Here is a 6,709-nt window from a genome sequence, read left to right as displayed (position 1 = left end):
GGAGGTCACGATAGCTACCTTAGCTACCGAGACCCACCAGGCAACCTCAACCCAGGAACAAGCGCTGGCTTACCTGGCCTCCCAGATGCAACAGATGGCCGCCACCGTACAACAGCTAGCCGCTAGCATGGCTGCTACCGTCCCTCCGCCTGCAGCTCCGATGTTCACTCCAGCCTCTGGATCGACTGGATACGCTCCGGAGCCTCGTGTGGGAACTCCGGAACGCTACGCTGGTGAGCCTGAGGGATGCAGTCCTTTTCTCACAAACTGTTCCATATTGTTTTCACTGCAGCCACACACCTTTGCCTCCGAGGCGGCTCGCGTAGCTTTCACCGTTAATCATTTGACGGGGAAAGCCCGCTTATGGGGTACTGCAGAGTGGGAGCAGCAGACTCCAGCCTGCGCCTCTTTTGCTGCTTTTTCCGCGGAGATGCGGAAGGTGTTCGGTTCCGTTCGTCTGGGTCCCGATGCTGCCGGAGGTCTGCTGAGCTTGAGCCAGGGTTCCGGCACGGTGGTGAATTACGCTATTGACTTCCGCACCAGCAGCCGCCGTAGTAGCTGGAACGAGCCGGCGCAATGTGACGCATATCTGAGAGGCTTAGCGGATTATATGAGAGATGAGCTGGTTTCCTATGATCTCCCTGCTTCCTTGGATGGGTTGATCGAGCTCACCTCTCGGATCGACAGACGAATTCAGACACGAAGAGAAGAGCAACAGACACGAGCGGCGGGCCGCCGCTCGCGACAACAACTTCCGGTTTCCGGGAGATTTCAACTTCCGGTTTCGGCGGAGAATTCCCATCCCTACTCTGACTCACGGTACGGGGAGGTCGAGCCCATGCAAGTGGGTCGTACCAGTCTTAGCTCTGAGGAGAGGGAGTTACGTCGAAGAGGGAATTTATGCCTTTACTGTGGTCAGGCTGGACATTTTGTTTCCCGTTGTCCGGGAAAAGGCAGAGCCCATCAGTAATGGGGAGTATACTGGTGGGCCGAACCTCTGAGCTGATCCCCAATGGAAGACCTTTGTGCCATGCTCGACTTCTCCTGAGAGGCACACCTCAGGCTCTGGCTGTGTTTATCGACTCCGGATCAGATGTCAGCATCATTGATGAGGAGCTCGCACTACAGCTGGGCATTCAACAGATTCAGTTGCCCCAGCCGGTACCGGCTAATGCTTTGGACGGTCACCTGCTGGGAATGGTGACTCACCAGACGACACCGGTCCATATGCTCATGTCGGGGAACCACCATGAGACAATCCAGTTTCATGTGCTACGGTCCCCCAAGATTCCTCTGATTTTGGGTTATCCATGGCTCCGCCGCCACAACCCGAACATTGACTGGTCAACTGGGTCCATCCTAGGGTGGAGTTCTTCCTGTCATCAGGTTTGCCTCAAGCAGGCCGCTGCACCTCAACTATCTGTGGATATTAACCTGGTTCCGGATGTCACAGGGGTTCCGGCAGAGTATTTGGACTTTAAGGAGGTTTTTAGCAAGACTAAGGCAACATCTCTCCCACCTCATCGGCCCTATGACTGTGCTATTGAGCTACATCCGGGCGCAGTCCCACCCAAGGGGCGGTTGTACTCACTTTCGGCACCGGAGAGGAAGTCCATGGAGACGTACGTCAATGACTCTCTGGCTGCGGGAATTATTCGTCCTTCCACGTCACCCGCAGGAGCAGGGTTTTTTTTTGTGGCGAAGAAGGATAAGACCCTGAGACCCTGCATTGACTATCGGGGTCTGAATGACGTCACGGTAAAGAATCGTTATCCCCTGCCACTCATCTCGTCAGCATTCGAGTTACTACAGGGAGCAACAATCTTTACCAAGCTGGATTTACGAAACGCATATCACCTGGTACGAATCCGTGAGGGGGATGAATGGAAGACCGCCTTCAACACCTCTTCAGGACACTACGAGTACCTGGTGATGCCATTTGGACTTACCAACGCCCCTGCAGTTTTCCAAGCGTTGGTGAACGACGTACTCCGGGACATGTTGGATCGTTATGTTTTTGTTTATTTGGACGACATTTTGATTTTTTCAAAGACCCTCAAGGAACACATCCATCACGTCCAGACAGTCCTCCAGAGACTTCTGGAGAACTCGCTGTTTGTCAAGACGGAGAAGTGCGAGTTTCACACTTCTTCGGTCGCCTTTCTTGGCTACATCGTGGGTCAAGGAAGTGTGGAGATGGATCCCTCCAAAGTTTCAGCGGTTACCTCGTGGCGGGTTCCTGATTCCCGGAAGGAGCTGCAGTGTTTCCTAGGATTCGCTAACTTTTACAGACGGTTCATCCGTGGCTACAGTACCGTGGCCGCCCCGCTCACCGCCCTGACCTCGTCTAAGGTAACGTTTAGATGGTCCCATGCAGCAGAGGAGGCTTTTCAGGACCTCAAGCGCCGGTTTACGTCGGCTCCTATCCTACAGGTACCAGACCCTGCTGGTCAGTTGGTGGTGGAGGTGGATGCTTCTGACGTAGGGGTGGGGGCCATCCTGTCACAACGCTCTGGTGAGAATCAGAAGCTCCACCCCTGTGCTTTCTTTTCGAGGAGATTGAGTCCGGCGGAGAGAAACTACGACGTGGGGAACCGGGAGCTTCTAGCAGTCAAGTTGGCGTTGGAGGAGTGGCGACACTGGCTTGAGGGGACAGAACTGCCATTTCAGGTTTGGACCGACCATAAGAACCTGGAATACATCAGGTCGGCACAAAGACTGAATTCCCGGCAAGCCAGGTGGTCGTTATTTTTCTCCCGGTTTAATTTTTTCCTCTCCTACCGCCCGGGCTCCCGCAACGTGAAGGCCGACGCTTTGTCCCGGCAGTTCGGGAGGGAGGGAGACACCTGCGGTATCCCGGACACTATTCTTCCTGCTCCTCGAGTGATCGGTGTTCTCGCTTGGGAGATTGAGGAGAGGGTTAAGACTGCGTTGGTGGACCAACCCGGTCCTAGTTCTTGTCCTCTTAACCGTTTGTTTGTGCCTCAGGTTTTGAGGGCTGAGGTGCTTCAGTGGGCTCACAGCTCCAGACTTTCCTGCCACCCTGGGATTCAACGTACCAGAGGGATGGTCTTGCAGCGGTTCTGGTGGGCTACGCTGGAGGCTGACACCCGGGAGTTTGTGAACGCCTGTCCTGTGTGCAATCGGCACAAACCCTCTCACCAAGCGCCAGCTGGCCTCCTTCATCCATTACCGGTTCCACGTCGCCCATGGTCACATATTTCGTTGGACTTTGTGACTGGTCTTCCACCGTCCCACGGACATACTGCCATCTTGACGGTGGTGGATCGGTTCAGTAAAATGGCTCACTTCGTACCCCTGCCTAAGATCCCGTCAGCTAAGGAGACGGCTGAACTTATGCTTCTCCACGTTTTTCGCCTTCACGGACTGGCGACTGATGTGGTTTCCGACCGGGGGCCCCAGTTCACCTCTGTGTTTTGGAGGGAGTTTTGTGAACTGATCGGGGCGACGGTCAGTCTCACCTCCGGTTTCCATCCACAGGCCAATGGTCAGACTGAAAGGAAGAATCAGGAGATGGAGACCACTCTCCGCTGCATGGCTTCCGATCATCCTACGACCTGGTCTAAACAACTCCTGTGGGTGGAGTATGCCCACAACACACTCATCAGTTCCGCTACTGGTCTTTCCCCTTTTCAGTGTGCATACGGGTTTCAACCCCCTTTGTTCTCTGCATTGGAGAAAGAGGTTACCTGTCCGTCTTACCAGGCCTTCATCAGACGTTGTCGGAGGACTTGGAGGCGGGCTCGAACTACTCTGCTTCAGTCTGCTACCAGCTAGGCCAGAGGGTGTGGCTTTCCACTCAAAACATTCCCCTTCGGGTGGAGTCTAAAAAGTTAGCGCCCAGATTTATTGGACCCTTTGAGATCGTCAAGGTCATTAACCCTGCAGCAGTTCGACTGAGTTTGCCCCGGAACATGAAGATCCATCCCACCTTCCACGTGTCTAGGATTAAACCTGTCCGGGAGAGTCCTATGATTCCCGCCGCTCCCCCACCACCACCCCCTAGGATGATCGATGGGGGTCCGACCTATACCCTTCGTCGTATACTTCGTTCCCGACGCAGAGGAAGAGGGGTTCAGTATTTGGTGGACTGGGAGGGCTATGGTCCTGAGGAGAGGCAGTGGATTCCTGCTCGTCACATCCTCAACCCTCAACTCATCCGGGACTTCCACCTGCGCTACCCGGAGCAGCCTTCTAGGACCCACGCTCAGCCAGGCGTTAAGCCGGGGGGTACTCGTCGGCTACGGACCGGGGGCTTCATCGAGGAGGAGGGGGAGGCGTCTTCAGTCGAGGAGGACGAGGATTTCCAGGAGGGGGAGGCCGAGAGAGCATTCTCAGATGAGTATTAACCTTTCCCATACCCCCACCTTCCACCCGGTGTCTGTAGGTTTTTTGTTGATTTTTTATTTATTTGTTTTTTTCCCCGTAGGTTTGTCTTGGACGTCGGGAGCCGTCCATTAAGGGGGGGGTTCTGTCACAGTCTGCTTTCTCACTCACCTATTTTCTGCATTAACATTCCTTAGTCACCTGGTAGCCACACCCTGTCTCTCTTTCACTCTGTTACACCCATCAGCTCCAGTAGTATATAGGCCCACTTCACTCTCACCTCAGTGCCAGATCGTACTTTGCAGCATGCCAGTCTTTCCAGCATTACTTCCCAGATTGCTCTCCCGGTTCCGACCCTGCCTGTCCCTGACCTGCCTGCCTCGCCTGATTCCTGACCCTGCCTGTACCCGGACTATTCTGCCACGCCTGCTCCCTGACCCGGTCTGTACCTGCGACTCCCGTCTTGCCTTCTCCTGGAACCCTCGCCTGTCCCCGACCAGCCCTTTGCCTACTACCTGCCTTTTCGTCTCCTACCAGTTATTGACTTCAATAAAGCTGGTTACAGACTATCCCTGGTTTCCCCGTGTTTTGCATTTTGGTCCTCAGCTCGTTTGTGACAATAATTATTCTATATATATAATTGACACAGTGCCTGTAAACCGGAGGAGAACGCTGGCATTTATCCTCCTACTTGAGAGACTACGGAGGGATAGGGTCTGCAAAATGTGTTGCTCTGACCGGTCCACTTCCTGTCCGGCGCTACGCAACGCCTCGCGTCTCCGTCAAAAATAGACCAGCCGCGTATTTTTTGCGGAGCCCAGTGCCAGGAAGCTTCTGAGCCGCGACGCTTCTGAGCCGCGACGCTTCTGAGCCGCGATGCTTCTGAGCCGCGACACGGCGCGTCTGGTGGAAACACACGCATTGACTTGAGTGGCCGAGATCGCTGCAAATATTACATCAAAGCCAATACAACGGAATAGTGCATGTACCATGGCGCATGATATGTGTGTGTGTGTGTTTGTGTGCAGACAGTGCGACATTAAGATTAAACACATTTCTTTCATTTTGATGTAGCTGTCAGCCTGCCAGACTCTCCCTCACCTCCCTGATTCAGACTATTAAGAGTTAGACAGAAAAACAGTCACGACTTGTTAGAGCGGGTTCTGACACGCCCTGCATTTTTCTCTGATGACGAGAACTCAGATAACAATCAGACTGCAACTCATTCTACCTGAAACACTGACAACAGTACATGGAGATCTTTCTAAACCCAATCAGAGGACATCTATCATGTACTGCACTCTTACTGTGTTTAGTGTTTAGTGGTTAGTGGTTAGTAGTTAGTGTTTAGTGGTTAGTGGTTAATAGTTAGTGTTTAGTGTTTAGTGGTTAGTGGTTAATAGTTAGTGTTTAGTGTTTAGTGTTTAGTGGTTAGTGTTATGTGTTTAGTGGTTAATGTTTAGTGGTTAGTGTTTAGTGGTTAGTGGTTAGTGTTTAGTGGTTAATGTTTAGTGGTTAGCGTTTAGTGGTTAGTGGTTAGTGGTTAGTGTTTAGTGTTTAGTGGTTAGTGTTATGTGTTTAGTGGTTAATGTTTAGTGGTTAGTGTTTAGTGTTTAGTGGTTAGCGTTTAGTGGTTAGTGGTTAGTGTTATGTGTTATGTGTTATGTGTTATGTGTTATGTGTTATGTGTTATGTGTTTAGTGGTTAGTGGTTAGTGGTTAGTGGTTAGTGTTTAGTGGTTAGTGTTCTTAAAGGGCCCAGGACACCTTACAGGGCCCAAAAGGCGCATTCACACCGCAGTACTTTTCCCACAAAGGTTCATGAGAACTTAGTTCATGAGAACTCTTTAGTTCTCATGAACTTAGTACAGATCGCGTTCACACCGGAATAAGTTCCCTGAGGGAGGATTAGGCAAATGAAGCCGCTGACGTCACTTCTTCTTTTTCTGCTTTGGGTTTACTGGCAGGCCGCAAACCACTTCACGGTAGGGTGGCCATCCATCCGGTTTTAGGTCGGACAGTCCGGTTTTCAATGTCTGTGTCCGTCTGCCGGCGCAGCCTTGAGCCGGACGCTCATTTGTCCTCCTTTTGAGGTCATCCCTATTTTATACTTTTAGGGTATAAAAAAAAAAAAAAAATTATACAAAGAAATACAAAAAATTATTTATGTGTAAGTATATATCCCCGTAAGACTTGTGGTCTTACAAATTATTGGCTGAATGCGATGTCAAATAAATATCTTGTATTTCATTGGTTAATAAACGTAAACAATTAGCCATGTGCTTCTTGACGTCACGTTCACGGCAGGGCACTGTGGCACAGAGTGACGTTAGCGCTAGCCGACTAGCTCATGAGCCAACTCC

The sequence above is a fragment of the Trematomus bernacchii genome, unplaced genomic scaffold (assembly GCF_902827165.1).
Source record: "Trematomus bernacchii unplaced genomic scaffold, fTreBer1.1, whole genome shotgun sequence".
In the NCBI taxonomy this organism is placed as follows: Eukaryota; Metazoa; Chordata; class Actinopteri; order Perciformes; family Nototheniidae; genus Trematomus; species Trematomus bernacchii.
Note: the sequence above shows the minus strand (reverse complement) of the source record.